Source organism: Lissotriton vulgaris, chromosome 4_1, assembly GCF_964263255.1.
Source record: "Lissotriton vulgaris chromosome 4_1, aLisVul1.2, whole genome shotgun sequence".
NCBI lineage: Eukaryota > Metazoa > Chordata > Amphibia > Caudata > Salamandridae > Lissotriton > Lissotriton vulgaris.
This window is the reverse complement of record NC_141691.1, coordinates 708,254,109-708,272,936: the sequence shown is the minus strand read 5'-3', so window position 1 is coordinate 708,272,936 and position 18,828 is coordinate 708,254,109.

Genomic DNA, 18,828 nt, shown 5'->3' with positions numbered 1-18,828 from the left:
TTCACAACACATACATCCACTATATTCGAAACCAGAAAACATAGGTAAAAACATTTCAACGTAAATGGCTCTAACTCTCGCAAATGGGAGACCTATTGCATTGCTAATGCTTGTTTCATTTGCCGCCTCCCTTTTACTCACAGCTCGAAACATCCTCTGCTCTATAGGGGTTGAACTCCAGGATCCTATTGGGAAGCATGAGCAAGGCTTGCCCTTAAAGATGGGAAACGAGCCTAGCATTGCTACATTAAATGTGCATAGGCAGACAGAATCCTGTGGGAGAAGCTAAGTATGAAGTGTTTTGTATTCTACTCCCTATGGGTAGTGCCCATGTTCCTGCAACAGGTAAGCCAGCACACTGATGTAGGATCTTTCACTTGATCAGCTACTTTTTCTGTTGCTACCTGTGCAGACCATAGGTCAGCCCAGAGCCCCTGGATGAAGAGAGAGCAGTAGCTACATTATCCTCGCTGCCTCTGCAAAGTCCTTCAGTCGGCACATCTCCCAAACCTTCATTTCTTGACGATTGAACACTTTATCCCATCTCTCCTGGTGAGGAGTCATGTGACTGCTTCACAAATTGTATTTCTTTATTTATTTAGCGTTTTATACAGTCCGAACAAGACCCGTGAGGGAATCAGAGTGCTTTACAGTAGTAACAGGTGGGATACAAGGACATAGGGGGGGAGAGAGCCAAAGGGATAGGCACAGGTAGATACCATATATTGGTAAAAGAAACAATCATAATACCCGGACACATTTTGGGGTAAGAACAAGTCAATACATTAATCTAGAGAAAGCAGTCTCAACACCCGGGAGGTTTCTTCGGAAGTGCCGGGTGGGTATCATAAGGAGAAAAAGTCCAGGGATAGTGCTGTAGCGATATGTGAAGCCAGGTTAGGGAGGTGATTGTGATGTGAGCATAAGGAGAGGAATTTGCCTATTAGGAAAGATTTGGCCTCCTTTTTGAAGTGTGCTAGAGATGATATTCTTCTGATGTCGGGTGGGAGCGAGTTCCATATTCTTGGGGCAGCCCCAGAGAAGGCCCAATTGCATGTTCTTTTTTTCCTGAAGCATGCGGGTTGGAGCAAAAGGCCTCTGGCGGACTGGGAGATTCTGGCTCCTCCGGATATCACGAGTTTTATGGGCGAGAAATGCACGGTACTTGGAGTAAAGAGCCTTGTGGGTGATGCAAGCCAGCTTAAATTGGATTCTGGCCTCAAGAGGAAGCCAGCTCAGAGCTTTAAGGTGGGGCGAGATATGGTCGAACTTCTTAGAGCCAGTTAGAAGTCTGGCGGCGGTGTTTAGGTAAGCTCTCAAGGGTGCCAGAGAGATCTTGGGTAGGCCTGCAAGGGTGGAGCAACCATATTCTAGCTTAGAGATGACTAGAGCCTGAATTGCCGATTTTTGATCTGGGGTATCGAGGAATGGTTTCAGGTTTTCTAGGTATTTCAAATGAAATCTGGCAGTTTTGACCATCGGGTTGATATGGCCACGCATGTTCAGGTTGTCGTCTAAGGTAAATCCAAGGGATTTAGCAGAGTCCACAATGTTAGGAGAGCAGTTTAGTGCTGTGATAACCTTGATCCATTCTTGAATGTCTGTATTATCGCTAGGTGGTGAAATTATGAGGAACTCCATTTTTTTAGTGTTTAGTTTAAGCTGGTTAGATGTGAGCCAGTGAACAGTCAACTTCAGGGCCTCATTCAAGGAGCGAATGTCCTCTGGAGAAGGGATTTTTACTTAGAGCTGTGTGTCGTCAGCATACATGTGGTAGGAGATATTGGCGGTGCGCTGCACTTCTGAGAGCGGTTCAAGGTAAAGATTAAAGAGGGTATGGGACAGGGTTGATCCTTGAGGGACTCCAATCATGATCGGAGAGGGAGCGGACAGTTTGCCGTTGATCAGGGCTCTGTGAGCGATTCTGGAGAAAGAACCTAAAACATGCAAGAACAGTGACATCTAGGCCCATCCTAAGTTTGTGGCGATTAAGGAGAATGTTGTGGTTAACCGTATCGAAGGCCGAGGATAGGTCCAGGAGGATTAGGAGACAGATTTTGCCTTGGTCTAGGGCTTGAAGGGCATCATCCATTGGATTAGAGATATAGGGGTTTCTTTGGACACTGACGTTTGACAAATGGATGTTTTAGCCAGTTTGTTGGGTTGGATTGGTGTTTGACCAACTCGAATAACTTGCGAGTTCTATTCTTGGCGTTATCCAGTTCTGTTCTGAATAATTCTTTTTTAGAGCTGAGGATTTTCTTGTTATAGGTGTTTTTGGCCTGTCAGAGAAGTTTAAGGTGGGCTGCTGCCGAGTGCTTTTTCCAGTTACTTTCTGTTTGCCGGAGGGACCTCCTCTCATTGTTGAGGGACCAGTTGAACAAGGGATTCCTGTCTTTGATATGGGTTCTTTTTGGTTCTAGCGGAGCAAGGTCATCGAGAATGTTGGATATAGTTGTGGAATAATGGTCAGTGAGGTTGTCGACTGTGGTGAGATTAGGGGGAAGGGAGGTCAGTTTCACAGCGGGCAGCCAATTTCTCGTGGTCAAGGTTCTTGGTGTCTCTAATCCATCTTTTGGGACCACGGGCTGCGGTGTCCATTCTTGTGAGTGCCAGGCAGAAGGAAGGTGATAGCGTGGTGGTCAGACAAATCGCAAGGATATATGGAGATGAGTTTGACCGCAAATTCCTTAGAAATGATCCAGTCTAGAATGGCAAATAGCATGGCTGTATGCCTATTAAACAGAAGCATGCACCAATGATCTAGTTACAGGTCTGCTGACACTTGAGCCCTGGTAGGGATATCATTTGAACAGACATAACATTTACGTCTAGGATCCCCCTTTACTACTGGCTAGTATGAGTACTTGCTACCAGAATAGGAATAGCATATTGACCCAAAATTATTTGGAACACATTTTCATGTCATGTCCCCATTCCAGGGACAAGTACAGTTCAATATACCACCTGCCTAAGCAGGAGGTAAATAAAAGTGTAAGCTAGTGTCAGGTGGACGAAAGGATGTAGGAATTTAAAAGATATCCAGGGGCAGGGGAAGTTGTGGGCAGGATGGGGAGAGCATTATGTGATCCAACATGCCATGTGACACGGCCAGACAGGGGTCAGGTACCAAGACTGGGCTGTGCATGCAGTCCAGGCCACATGTGAATTTACCTGACAGATTTTCCAACCTGTAAAACTATGTCCTATGTTTCCACACCAGAGAAATCTGAGAGGAGGAATAATTGGCTAGTATTAGGCAGAGAGGTATCCACCTAGGAATTTTGCTGTATTATATCGGGCCTTTGACATGGGAGGTTGCCATTGAAGCTGCTTCAAGGCAGAATCTTGTCAGTCTATAGTCAGCTCGGCAAGGGTCAAGTTTCTATGAGAACAGAAGAAAAAACCTCAAGCAATTGTTTGGTAATGGAGAGTGGCTTTCAGTAGTAAAAACTGACTCTTTACATGGACATTCTGACCAAAGTGGTTTTGCACGCTTGACATGATAAAATAAAAGATCGGGCAGTCCTTGTTTTCTGGACTCATTCACCTGGAATACAATGTGGTCGATGGATCCAGTTGCTCAGATAGAACTGCATTACATTATGAATAAACAGTTATAGTCAGCCAAAGGCTGAGTAATGTTGCCTGTTTGATATATGCATGCCACTTACAACAGTGAAGATGTGGAGGACTGCCCTTTTGCATGTATTGATGTATGGACTATATAAGTTCTGCAAGACACCTGTAGCTGCCTCTGCCAGACCTAGCTTTAAATAAGACGAATACAATAAGTGAGACGGTTGAAATAAAACATGCTTTACACACATAATTGCCGCATACATATTGAAGGAAATAAATGAGCAAATGCTCTGACCCGACAAGCAGATATGCACACCACTGTCACAAAGTGTGTTATGAAAGACACATAAGGACCCAATTTCAGGCTGTGTGGAACACGAGTGGTAGTTAGAACATAAAGGCCCTCATTACGAGTTTGTCCTAATATGGTGGGGGTTAACACACATGGTAAATACCATCAAACCATGGTCAGGAACTTGCCAACTTTTTTAAAGACAAGCATTTGCAATGCAATAGGAATCGCATTAGGAAAGTCTGAGCTATTGGTACTGTAAATGACATTTTTTTTAATATGTGTTGGCTTTGGAAATATATAAATTAATAGCATTGTTATTCACAAAGCCAATAGCTTACACTTTCCTAAGGCGAGTCCTATTAGCTATGGCAATGCTTGTTGGTAGCAAGCAAGGACAGTGCTGTTGTGGTGCTGAGTGATGCTGTTGTGGTGCTGAGTGATGATGTGGTTGAGCTGAGTGATGTGGTGGTGTATTAGAGTAATGTGTTGGTGTCCCAGAGTAATGTGGTGGTGTCCCAGAGTAATGACCTGAAAATAAATAGGAACAGATGCACACCGCCGGGTTACTTGATACCCATGGCCACAGGTGCAGCACTCGCTTGTTGTGGGATCCGTGGGAGGCTGTGGTGGGGCAGAGGTGTACATTTCACCGGGGAGCCGCTCAGGAGCACGGGGCCCTCTGGCCAAAATATCTGTGACAGTCTGATTAAAGCAAGCATGAAAAGCAGGCTTACCAAATTAGCCACAGCACAAAGCCTACTAAAAGCACGTTGCAAGTTTATCATTTTGAGATTTCCGCTGTCATATTGTGGAGAAGTGTGGCTCACTGGTTAGAAGCGGCAGACCCTGAAGCAGAGGTCAGGTCCGGGACCAGGGTTCAATTCCTGACGCGGCAGAGTCTTGGGCTCAATGTCCGCGGACTCGATAATTCTTGCCTCGTGCCTACTCTAATCATGGGTCCCACTCTGCAACTCTGGGCAATAGCTTGCTTAATCTCCACAATGGCCCCAACAGCGCTGGGATGCCTGGCTTCACCTTGGGGGTGCCCAGGAGGGGACATCTCACAGGGAAAGCCAGGAAGGGTTCCACAGCAGTATACAGTGCCAGGATGCCCCGAGATGGGGTGGGAGTGCGCTTTACAAGTATACACACAGTTACATTTATTTACATTATATTATCGTGAGGTTCTGTCACTTAGATGCTACTTGGTGTCTGAGTAGGATTTTATATATTCTCACCGAGTATCGAACAGATCCACCAAATACTTTTATATAGATCTATTTCAGTGTGTAACAGTCAGATTTTGTCTGGATAATGATTTTTTAAAAACTAAGTCTGAAATGATGAGCAGCATTTTTAATTATTCTATTTACACACAAATACGTGTTCGTACGCATTGAACACTCTGAACCCTTGCCTAATTGCCGATGAAAGAAAGTAGAAGCAAAACAATTATAACCACCCCTAGCCCCCAGTACAGCAGTGTTTGCTGTAAGCAAAGCTTACGACGCCAGTCGCAGACTAATCATGAAGGAAATTGTAATAATCCAACGCATGTTTTGCATTTATGAACTTGTTTGAAATAACAGCCGTTAGCACAATTTGTGCAATCACCTAACGCTCTAAATAGATGTTTCTATTACCCAATACGATGCCACTCTTTTCACCAATATTTATGGTGAAAGTCTGAGTTACGATGCTAGAAGATTCCAAACCTTGCAACAGGCTCTTTCTTGATCGAATAAGCCATTTTACGGATTAGCTCGGAACATACATTACTTTATGGACAGAAGTATAATTTATACAATTGATATTGTTGTTGTGGCAGACACGTACGGGAAGTAAGCGTGGGGCACACGGCATTAGTAAACATTAGGAAGCGCGGCCCAAGGTGGAGCAGTTCTGGAGAGGGAGCTCCTATAAAAATAAAGCTCAGGTTTCAGGGCGGAATGAAAAAACATAGAGGTTTCTGGTCAGCATGTTTAGTCATCTCCAAGCACTGCAAGAGGAGCCCGCCTTTCATGCTGACACTGTGATAGCAATCTGGCCTTGCTTCACTTCTCGCGCATAAAGGGAACATTCAGTCGAGGTTGCCACCCACTTCACATTGACAGCAGAATTCCTGAGCAAACAAGCCCCTATGTTACACAACCTTGTGCGGCCCGGGAGGCTGGCTGCCATTCATAGCATTGAGAACATGGCGGAAGAGGAGATCACATATTTTTCATGCAAATACACACAAGTAGATTCAGGCTTTCTGCAGTCTTGCCCGGTAGCTCAGAGCCGTTTCCGAACCATAAAAGAAACACATGGCTGGGTACTATGTACTGAACAGTCTCTGCTCATTAGAACTGCAAAGTTGGCACCAAAATGAAACAAGCGCCGCTGCTGCTTCTATCCTCTGCTTCCAACCAAGAAAGTTCACTGCCGCAGTTCGGGTGACGGGCGAGACACAGGAAGCCAGGCGGGACTGCCCCGGACTGCCTGATTGAGGGGGCGCCACCAGCACAGACAGGAAGCGGACGGGAGCCTACCCTGAGCTCCTTTGAAAAGAAGGGAGCAAGGGTGTGACCCAGCGGGGCTCCCGTGCTAAGGGAGAGCCCTGCATGCTGCTGAGCCTGCACCGCTGCCGCGAGGAGTTTGGGGAGAGAAGCGGAGGGGGCTCGAGGCATATTGCCGGTGCCTGCCCCCGCCTTCACCAACCCGTGCAGCCGCCACCACTGCGGGACGATTGGTGTCTGACAGACCCGTTGAGTGAGGCCCCAGTGTTCGTTTGTGAAGAGGGGGATGCGTTGGGGCACATTGCAAGTGCCCGCCCCCCAGTGAGAGAAGCCCCGCGTGTGCCCGGTGAGCGGTGTGGGGTGGGGGTGTGTGTGTGTGTGTGCGTGCGTGTGTGTGTGTGTGTGTGTGTGTGTGTGTGTGTGTGTGTGTGCGTGCACGGGTGTGCGCGCGTGTGTGTCTGTGTGTTATCCACTTGCTCGGAATCTGAGACAGGAGATGTGCATGGCGTGTGGGGACCGTGCGCACTCACATGGGGAAATTCCCTGCACGTGCCCATTCCCTGTCTCACATTCCCAGGAAGTGGGGTGCCGCTCGTAGTCGCTTCTGTGAGCTTGCCTTGTTCCTCGCCAAAGCCGTGTGGAAGTGCTCCTGCTGCCGTCTCTCCCTTTGGAAGTGCTCATGTAACCGACTCTTGGGGGATTAGACTACCGCCGTGGGACAGCAGAGTCCGGGACTGCAAGGCCCACAGGTCCTTGCGCTTTCAACACCACGCGCACCTGTTGCCTCTTCCCACGACTCCTCCTCCTCCTCTCTATATACTAATCCTACGTATACCGCGACCACGGGACGCGCGCGGGACTGAGCGCGGGGCTAAGCCCGGGCAAAGGGTGGGCCGTTGTGTGGCCGTTGTGTGGCTGAAGGAGGCTGGGCTGGGGCCCTTCTCTTTCATCCACTTGCCCTATAATACTGTTGCGTCCACTTTCTGCAAGTAAGATCATCGCTTACTCATAGTATCCATCTAGTATACTTTAGTGTTTAGTATATTTTTACCCCCACTTCGGGATCCACTATCATACGTGGCATATGTTAGTAGGCTTTAGCTCCCGCTATAAACTACAACACTTATTCCCATGTTGCGGTGGTGAGTGCTGGGGGTTTAATTCGCCATTAGTGCAGGCACTCTGTGCGGGTCCCGGGTAATTGTAACGAAAAGATTTTTCGCGCCACTGCAAAGGCAGTATTTAACAACATCTGGTGGGTCCCTTCCCATGGCCACTACCACTGATCTATCCACGTTGATTACTGCAGGGGGAAATAATAGTAAAGGCACCGTAGATAATTATTTTAAAAAATCAATCCCTGATATAGATAGGGAAAATGCACTGGCGGAACGGAGGGCTGAGCGACGTCGCTCTATTGAAGGTAATAAAGCCATACCCTCTCTAGCCCTGTTACCACAGACCCTCATCCCTGGTATAGGTGTGGCCTTAGTAAACGAGGATCCACTATCCACTCAGGGTATTCCAGCACTTCTCCGAGACACACCCCATATACCCCATACACTAGTTGATTTTAACAGCACGGCCACAAATATCACACTAATCTCCAGCAGCTCCAGTATGGGGCTAGAAGCTACATCCGATACCCCGCGAGTTGCAATAGTGACCACTAAAAATAAACCTAGGAAATTGGAGGTGCCCAAAGTATATGGCCCGCCGCCAAATAAAAGATGGAGGAGGGGTGGTGCTCAACAAAGAGGTAGGGTTAGCCACTCTGACTTTGGAAAGGGCAGAGGGGCTAACGCTGCTTCTGCACCCAAACCAAAGGACACTTTAATATCTGAAGTAATCCAAATGGCCCCTCAAGTAATACCATCATCTCCTATACCGACTGTTCTGACATCTGGCCCAGAATAATCTAGGGACAGTTCGCTGGATCAACAGTCGTCTGTCCTTTCTCTTGACACTCTTGAACACCTATTCAGGTCATATACATTATCAATTTTAGAAAGGCTGAAGGGGGTAGAGCAAAGGTTGGGGCAGTTGGAAATGGTCCTTTCCAACAAAGTGGGCCCACCAAAAGATCCTGTCAACTTAGCCCCAACCCCTGCAGTCGCAGTCACATCTTTTACTCCTGCCTCTCACAAGGACTCAAATGTATCTAGCAAATTAGCAAAATCATCAGGGGGTAAATTCTTCTAAACCTGCCCATCAACCTGTCCTGCATGCATCTGGCGCAATTCCGAAGGGGGGAAATACTATTGCCGCAAGAAGCATGCAGGAGGTAAGAGGGAGGGCGTCTCCTAATAGAGCAGAACACCGTAGGGGCCGCCAAGTTGAACTACCCCCAGAAGCGGTTCCGTACGTGGTGGTGCTCATGGGTCTCCCTACACTAGAGGCTGATAGGAGAGAAGGCCCCGTCCAGCTTAAAAATAAAACCATGCATTGGCTCACTCAGAGCAGACCGCTCCCTGGCAACATTAATGGGGAAATTGTGCACGTACGTCGACTCCCCTGGCTGGGGAGCCGAGAAAAAGACATTAAGGGTGATCTTATAGTGATAAACTTTAGAGATCCAGGGCTGGTCAGGCACATCGTTAACTGGATACCAGGGAACGCAGGTAAAACAATCGTCCCCTGTGATTTTACATACTTCTATCCAAGAGCCCTAGTGGCTCCCATATTGTGTCCTTGGGCACCCCCTGCCTTATTGAACAATCCATGCACAAAATTCAGCAATCAGTATTTGCCGCCGTTGCCCAATCCTATGGCCCCAAAGAATGCATTTGGGTGGAATACTGTACCCTATAGGGGTTATGGTAATAGTTTTGGGACGGTGGACCACTCGTTAGGAACAAGGGGATGGAACACTTGCTTCCATTTACCCCTTTGGAAGTCACCAATAGATTCGAAGTCTTCTCAGGCCTTGAAGACTGCGAATGACCGTTGGGGTCCCCTATTAATATATCGTCGTCCTTGAGGATTAATAGCACAAAAGTGAATCCAAGCCACCATAAACAAATCCTGTCAACTACTAGTGAGTCTGCAGGGCTGGGGATTGTGGGAGACAATGCTGTTACCATCACTCGGGGATGTGATGCACTCCATTCAGACAACCTAACTCCTGTTAGCTCGCGGGGCCAAGTAAATATTTTACTTGAAAGTCCACCTGCCCACATTCTAACATCCACTGACCCGTCTGACCCGAATTCAATATCCCTTGCCCCATCTAACCCCGAAACAATACCACTGCAAGGGTTTGCGGTCCCTTCAGTGGTTATTGTACACGAGAAAACTGGGGGATCGGGCTCTAAAACTCTACCCAAAACTCTGAAGGTCCTGTCCTGGAATGTGGTGGGTATCGCCAACAAACTACACACAGATGACTGGGACTCCATAGTAGGTAACAGTGATGTTTGTCTCTTTCAAGAGACTTGGGCCAGGGAACCCCTGTCTAGAACGGTTTATGCAGTTTTTGAAATGAAAGCCAGCTGGAGTGATAAAGGGAGGCCTTCAGGCAGTTTGGCGGTGTGGGTAGACAGCCATATTGGATGTAATGCGGAGAATGTAGTTACGTTCTCGCAGGACATACAGTGTGTTTTACTTAAGTGGCCCAATGCTTTTAAGATGGCAATTATTAATGTGTACTCTCGCTCAGTTGGTGCAACCATGGAATCACCCACACTAGATGATCTTTCGTCCTTTTTGGGCAACTCCCTAAAGACTGTAAGATAGTGATGGGTGGAGATTTTAATTGTCACTTTGAACCTTTGGAAGGTTTGAGGGAGGGTGCCATCACTGCAGAAGATGACTTTTGGGGTGTCCCACCATGTCAATCCCCCCACCCCAAATCTTGGTCTCCTCTTGCAGTGCAAATTATGTCCTTGACACTAAACTTTGCGTTAAGGGCTTGTAATGGTCGCACAACTTCAGACACCCCTTCACTATGTACCTTCAATAGGAAGGATCACGAATCGCGGCTGGACTACATCTTTGTAGACATCAGCTTGTGGTCCAAGGTCCAGGATTTCAGAGTAGTCGCAAGAACGGACAGCGATCATAACGCACTTCTACTAGATAAGGTGTACCCTGTAGTTGTTGCTGGATCGCAGCCCGCTGAGCCTAGTGAGGATTTAGGGAACCTGGTTCTCAGCTCCAACAGGCGTAAGGTAAAATGGGAGAAACTGGCAAATTCACAAGAGAGTATTAGGAAAATCTATGAACTAGCACTCCCCAGGCTAAAGGACTTGGACGATCTAATCAACCAGCCTAGACCCCAAGACTTCAACAAGAGATTAGCCCAAATCCATGAAGAGTTAGTGGGAGCCTTAGGTGAGGTCCTTTACCCGGGGGTAGTGCCGAGGAAGAAAAAGATTCGAACCTCAACCTGGTATAATTCTGCCCGTAAAAAGATTAAGACAGAACTAATAGCAACAATAAAAGCAGGTTCTGATAGGGGCAAGGTCGCTGAGCTTAGGCGGGAATACAGGGAAACCATGGCACTGGCAAGGTCGGAATGGGATTGGAACAGATGGCAGGACCTCTCCATAGCACTAGAAACGAGGGACTCCAGAAGATTTTGGTCCTTGGTAAACATTGGCACAGGTGAACCCAAAGCTGCAGTGGAGCCAAACATTGCAGCTCTTGTCTGGGAAGCCCACTTTGGCAAATTATACGAAGATACCTTTGAATTTGCCAATGATGTGGCTGCTGATGTTTTATCCTATCCTGATGACGGATTGGAATTTAGCCTTGGGGAGGTGGTCAGTGCAATAGAGAGACTGGCGACGGGGAAAGCCCCGGGACTTGATTGACTGCCTGGTGACCTTTTAAGGTCCCACCCAGAGATCTGGGGCCCGTACCTCCTTATTCTTTTTAATTCCATTGCGGGAGGCATGGAGATCCCCTGTACTTGGCTGGGGGCAGAGATTGTACCTATCTTCAAGAAGGGCTGTCCTCTTCTCCCAGCCAACTTCAGGCCGATCAGCCTCATAGATGTCCCTCAAAAACTATTCTCTCACCTCCTCTCGGACCATCTTTTAGACTGGATGGAGGATAAAGAAATTTTGAGCACCCTCCAGGCTGGCTTCAGGAAAAATACGTCCACCATGGACCAGATTTTCCGCCTCGTTCTCCTCTATTGGAAAACTGAGGACCGAGGGGAGGAGGCTGTATATGGTGTTTGTGGACCTGAGGTCAGCATTTGACCTGGTCCCTTGAAAGAAACTATGGGAGGCCCTAAAAGAGCTGGGTGTCCCTATCGATCTTTTACGGGCCATAATTAGGCTTCACAACAGCAACTTTGCTCAGGTTAGGTGTGGGAGGGACAGAGTATTGTCAAAAAGGTTCCCAGTCCTTAGGGGAGTAAGGCAGGGTTGCGTCTTGGCGCCAACCCTGTTTTGCCTTTATGTTAATAGTGTCATATCCCATCTTGATAATGTGGGGGACAATGGCGCTCCCGTTTTGGCAGGCAGGAGGGTACCGGGAGGGTACCGGCCATCATGTTCGCGGACCATACCCTCCTGCTTTCCAAATCCCCGATAAGGATTCAACGGATCCTGGATGGATTTGGTCTTTTCTGTAGACAACATGGTCTAGAGATCAATACAGGGAAGACCAAGTTCATGATATTCAACCCCTCACCCAAGACTAGACCTAACCCATTATTGAGCTCAGTAAGATTGGAGAGGGTAAAAACATTCCAGTATTTGGGAGTAACCCTACATGAGAATTTATCTTGGGAACCACAAATAGCAAGAGCCCGGATAAAGCTGTCACAACTGTCAGGGGCAATTCTGAAGGTTGCGAACAATTCTACTTTCAAACCCATCCCCCCGGCAGTAGAAATGTATGAAATACAAGCTAAAGCGGCTGCATCTTATGGTAGTGAGCTATGGGGGTATAAAGTAGGGACAGCGCTGGTCAGTGTTTAAAACAACTTTCTTAGACGTCTTCTGGCCCTTCCCCGTGGCACACCTCTGCTTCCCCTAAGATTAGATGTGGGTCTCCCCTCCATAGGCGAGGATTTGGAACTAAATCCACTAAGATTCTGGCATAGGCTCTGGTCCACCAGTGAGCTTGAACACTATAGGCAAGACCTCATCCACGTAATGAATTTGAATCAGTGTGATAGAATTCCGTGGTTGGCTTTTATAAAGAAAGAACTGTACCGGCTGAGTCACCCTGAGTTATGGGAGGCCCCTGAGCTAGGTTGCCAAAAAGTCTCTCGAAAAAGACTGGTGGATATATATAAGGAGAGAAGTCTTGCTTCCTTAGTGTCTGCACCCAACAATGGAATTTTAACTGATCGATTCCTGGATTCCAAGAATTCTTGTCACTTTGAAAGTTTTATGGATATCATTTTCCCGATCTTGGCAAGAAAATTGTTCATCCAATGGAGGCTAGGCACTTTGCCCATCAAATCTTTTACATGTAAATGGGCAAAGGGGGATGATAAAACTTGCCCTGGGTGTAGCAATTATGATGAGGAGGAAATTCATGTCCTGTTCTTTTGCCCAGCCTACAATAGACCAAGGAAATATTGGCTAGTGCCTCTATGTAGGAATTTGGGCGTAAGGAGCCTTTTGACTTCATACAGAATATTGAAAACAAATACTTCCCCTCATATAGTATTTGCGGTTGCCAAATTTATAATGGCCATGTGGCAGATCAGGAGAAAACTGTTAAAAGTCTGACCATTAAAGGACGGAACACTGATATGACTGTAATGGCAATCTGCCCCCTGATTACCACAGGGAATTGATTATTTTCTCTTTTTCTCTTTTTTTTTCTCTTTCAAAGAATGTTTTAATATAATGTGGATGTTTTTATGATGTATGTTTTTATATGTATCTTTTATGGTCTAAATGGCCGAAATAAAGAATTTTTGGATTGGATTGGATAACAAAAGAGACTTCGCTGGACGCAGCACTTTGCACTGCTTACATCAGCTTGACCTAAAAAAATGAGCATAACATGCAGAATCATTGTTAATGCACCGAAATCCGAATGTTATGCCTTTTTTCTTGGCATTTCCCCGATAAATTTTAGCAGGTTTGATGCTGGAATATATCAAGGAGAAACTGTAACGGTGTGGTAATTATCACACATCAAGTAAATTCGAACCCTGTATAAACAGGGACCAGAATTTACCCCATAACTCGTACTGAGAGTCGAAGTAAATAATGACAAGCCTTGGTGTGGTATTGCACGTAATACAATTAGGGGGCTCACTTACAAGCCCCTTGCGCCGCAGTTGCTTCACTTTAAAAGTGCAAAGGGCTTGTAAATAAACTCCCTAGATCCAATCCCAGTACAAACTCCTGAATGCGCAGGCATCGGAATTTATTATCGTACACGGAAATGGAGTCAAAGAAATTAGATGAGGCTACTTTCTTTCTTGACATAGTTCAAGAACTCTCTGCCAAAAGACAGTGATTTCATGTGCCTGAGCTGGTTAAAGAGCAATAGTGTATTGCTTTCACCTTCTGAAAGTAGCCTTAAGGGGCATTTGAAAAACATCTCAGAGAAACTATGGAATGAAAGCATATTTGAAAATTGCAACAGCGACCATGTGGTCGTTTTCGAATATAAAATACGAGTTCAATGAGGATCAAAAGCAGACAGGGTCTAGGATGGCTTTATGAGGTTTTGATTTCTTTTTTCGTTTGAAGAAGTCTTTCTGCTACTTTAAGACTTATGCTCTTAACCACCTTTGGGTGCTTTATTTATTTAATTCAAACAGCGGTGTCCAGGCCTGAAGAATGTGGACCTGGAAACAAAAGATTCTAACACTGCGCCAAAAGTAAGTAGTCAACCAAATGCCACTGGGAGGAGAAGTGGTCAGTGGCATAGCAGGACTTAGGCCGCCCATGGCAGCCCCTGCGTTTGAATTGAAGAGCAGGGGGGGATGCTGCTGCAATTCTTGCGGCCGTGCCCGACGCAGGTAAGAGCGGGGAGGGGGACCGGCTGCTGCCCCCAAAACTCATGCTGCCTGGGGCGGTCCGCCCCCACCGCCCCCTCCTAGGTACACCACTGGATGTGTCCTGACCATCAGATCTGTGGATATTTATTGACCTTGGGTTGAATGGTGGCCCCCTGAAGGGTTGAGCCGCCCTGGAATGGTTGTGACCAGCTGGGTCATGTGTTAGTCCCCTGTTATGGTTCTAAGGACCCGTAGCCAGATGTACGAAATCGCATTCGTGTTTTCTTAATAGCAAATTTTTGTGATTAGCTATTAGGGAATCACGAATTGTGATGTACAACAGTGTATTTGACACAGTTAGCGATTCGAAGTGGGTCGCAAATGGACCTGCCTCAACAATGTTCATGCAACAGGTCGCAATTTGCGATTGTGAATGGCTACAATCAGAGGGATGGTGGCCTCCTAGGGTCAGCAGACCACCATATCTGTGATTGCTTTTTAAATAAAGCAATTGTTTTGTTAAAGGAAAATGGGATGCGTTTCAAAAATAAAAATAAAAAGCTACCTTTGCTCATTTTTGAAGAACAGGCAGTGGTCTGTGGGACCACTGCCTGCTCTTAAAAAATGTTGGCACCCACATTCACAAAAGAGAAGGTGTCCCTTGGGTATCCCGTCCCGTTTGCAAGTGGGTCACCACCGCATTTCCGGTCACAAAACCTTCATACATACTGCTGTTCTGTATTAGGAAGTGACTCCCTATTCACACCCCTCCCTAATCCTGAATGGCAAAAAGCAAAATGTGAATCGGTAACAAGTTACAGAGAGTCGCATTTAATATTTTGTCCACGGCAAAATGCATTTTACCAGTTGCAAACGGCCCATCTGTAAAATGGCTTCTTGCATCTGGCCCTAGTCTCGGCGTCAGTTCAATATCCTGTGATTCAGGGCTAATCACTGAATCTCTCCATGCCTAAAATAAACAAATAAATGAAAAAATCTGGCCTGTGTAATTTAATGTGGTGCTCTGTAAAGTACTCCAATCCCCTTGTATAGAGCTCGTGCTATATGAAACGGCAAAAATGTGCCTTCAGCTATAATATCTGGTAACAAATGTGCAACACTCGTCTGAGTTCTAAGAGAAGGTTCACTTTATGCACACAAAGTAAATATGCACTGTTTTTGTAGTATTGCTAAAGGCAGGGATGCTTCTTTATTCGGCGTCAAGGAACCTGACTAAATGTAAATCCGCGAAGCCAGAGGTTAATTATTATTTCCAGGCAGGATTACAGTCAAGTGACCAATTTGCTTTCCTGCTTCAGTGTTTTCTTTTGGAAAATTGAATTTAAGTTGAAGGCCGCATGTTTTTATTAGCTATCTAGAGACAACTAACTACTGCCATTATTTACACAATGCAGTTTTTGTGACAGACTATTATTAATTACCGGTTGGTAAGGGTACAAAAAATCCTCAATTATGAATTTTTTCAGAAAAATTGTGTTTGTACAATAGCAATTTAATACATATACCGTACAATATTTATAACGTAGCTCACTTATTCTTGAAGAATAATGAATGCCTGTCTTCGTATTAGTTACGAAACAGGTATGTTAGCAGGTACGTAGTTTCAAGGGTGTGTATGTGGTGGGACACCTCCCTAATACATTTTCAGTCTTGCCCTTTCAGTGACATGCAGCAAAAGTGACACTAAGACACTGGGGAAACAGCCACTACAACGCAGGCATCACATCGCCATGCCATTACAACGCGGTTGTAACAACGAACGTGTTGTTACCATGCAATGCTATTAATAAGCAAGTCATTACATCGACTTGCAGTAGATGGCGTGCTAACATTTGAAATGGTATAGTTTACTATTCCAACACCTTCCCTACTGTTACGTAGGCTGGAGTTGGAATAGTAAATGATACATATCTAATGTCAGCGGACCATCTACTGCAAGTCGATGTAATGATTTGAGTAGTAATGGCTTTGTGTGGTAACAAAGCAGTCATTGCAACAACCGCGTTGTAATGGCATGCGTTGTGATGACTCACTCTGTAACAAGTCATATTCAAGTCACTGTTGCTGCTGACTGGATAGAGGTTGGGGAGCCAACATACTAACACGTAGAACCTCTACCTTGGCTCTAAGATCTTGTGCATATAAATCATGCAATAAATCTCATGTAAACAAATGATAAAGTAATTTCAAAATTTAAAAAAAGTTGATTTCTTGAATATGCAGGAAGCATTCTATCTTAAATTGTCAGATTATCTCACTGCAATGAGAGGGGTACATGCCTCCCCGCACCCTGACAACCATACTGATGAAATCAGAGGATATTCAGTTGTCACAAGGAAGCCTGTAAGTGGCATAGATTCATATTGTAGATGGAGCAGCATTACAGTCTGTTGAATCAAATAGAAGAGGTTTTTGTACAGCATAATTACTGAACTCACAAATCTGAAGGTACTCTCCTATATGATAATAAAGAATAAAAAGAGGCTCTTTGAAATAAAATATTTGCCTAGGATCACACAATTTGTTCAAACGGGAAAGACATCATTGATCCAAGATTTTCAATTTTTATATAGTGCAATTCTGCTTTTAGATATGCCTCCTCCCCATTTAAAGATACGCAGCTGTTGGGAAATAGGGATTTGGGCCTTAAAAAAGCTCAGTGGGTGGGGGGCACATACCACCTTGTCCATTAATGCAGGCCAGCCCGACTCATCGCCTACACCAGAGGGCCCAACTGCTATAATAAAGAAGAGGGAGTGATGATGGGGCTCTTCCTCCCAAGCTTATTGTGGCCCCAGAGACCTCAACCTCCAGACCTGTCTTAATTATAAGTGGGACATCTGGGCACCAGGAAAGCGGCAAATTAGGGGTCGCAGGGGTAGCTCCAGGGCCCCCGCGGCCCCAGCCATCTCCCCGCATTATATTAAAATTTTTAGCCACAGGAGAAGTCCCTCTGAGACCCCAAGACCAGACCTAGGAGGTCAGGGTATCGCTACCTTACCCCACTTAGGTCTATATTTTTTGTTAGGAGTCAGGCTGCTACCACATTGTTGTTGATGTTGTTTCAGCCAATTGGATCTTTTAATGAGACCTGTTGGGTCAAAGGATCCTTTGAAGTTGATATCAACAAAGTTTTTGAGCATTAACATTGAACAAATTTAAATCAAATCACAAAAATAACTCTTTCCGGACTAAAGTCTAGCTTTATGCCAAATGTGGTATAAATCATGTCAGACGTTTGGGCTGGTAGCTGTGTTTTGATACCCCTCCCTTTTTCATTGGCCCACACTTGATGGATCAACCCAAAACTTTCCAGAAAGGAGCTGAGGTGATTTTTTTGTAGGAAAGTTTTGTGAGGATTCGTCAAGCGGGGCCAAAGATATAATTAAACCAAAAAAATGATTTTCATGTGAAAACACAATCCTAACTATAACTAATTTTACTTACCGAAGAAGCTGTAACTCATACCCTCACCATTTACAGCTTGTGACTTCACATATTAACCACTCATGAAATGTTCTACAACATCAATGATAGCATCACACATGATATCTGAAATTGCACAATTGATGACAATACCATGCATGGTGGGCCGCAGGTTGCAGTTTCTTCAGTTAACTATAACTGATGAATTTCAGGTTTTGTTTTCTTTGAAATATTATGTTTTTTACAGATATTTGCACCTAATTGTGACGTTCAGTTAATCTTTCTTTTTTTCAGTGAATATATGTGTAGATATATAGTTTTCTTTAGGAAATCAAAAGAAATGCATCATGTGATGTTAGTGTGCTCACTGGAGTGCGGAACTATAGTAAAATGGTGTTAGGAATTGTTATACATATGTCAAAAATTACTCTTGCTACATAGAAATAACAAAGAACATGAATCATTGCAAAATATCATGTTCTAAACTTATGGAAGAATTCACAAAGATAAACTTAGACCTGAAGTCTAAATTTAGATCTGAAGTCTAAATTTAATCCTGACTTTTACGTTTAGACCTAAAGTTGAAGCACCTAATTTACAAAGAAAAGCATAGACCTAAAGTCTGAGTTTACCTTTGTGAATTGGGCCCTTAGACTTTAGGTCTAAACATGCATTTCATGTCTAAGTTTACCTTTATGAATTGGGCCCTTTAGATGTCAGGTCTAAACTTAGACTTGAGGGCTAAGTTTACCTTTGCAAATTGGGCCCTTAAATTAAATTAAATAGCAATAGAGGATATAAAGTCCTTTTCCACAACCTAAAAGACAAATGTTATTTTTGCATTTACATAGATTTAGGTATAGTCAAATGTCTTGAAGTATACCATATAACAGTGCCTGTGATAACATTTATGATTGTGACTACATTAAATACATTCTGAATCATTAGCTGAACTTTAAGTATCCATTACAGTATGTTAAACTTTCTGTCTTCTTCTGCCTCCATACTAATGCATTTTCAAAGTGTTCTAAATTATAGCAATATGAAGTATAGACAGATAGTAAGCTATGGATTATGGT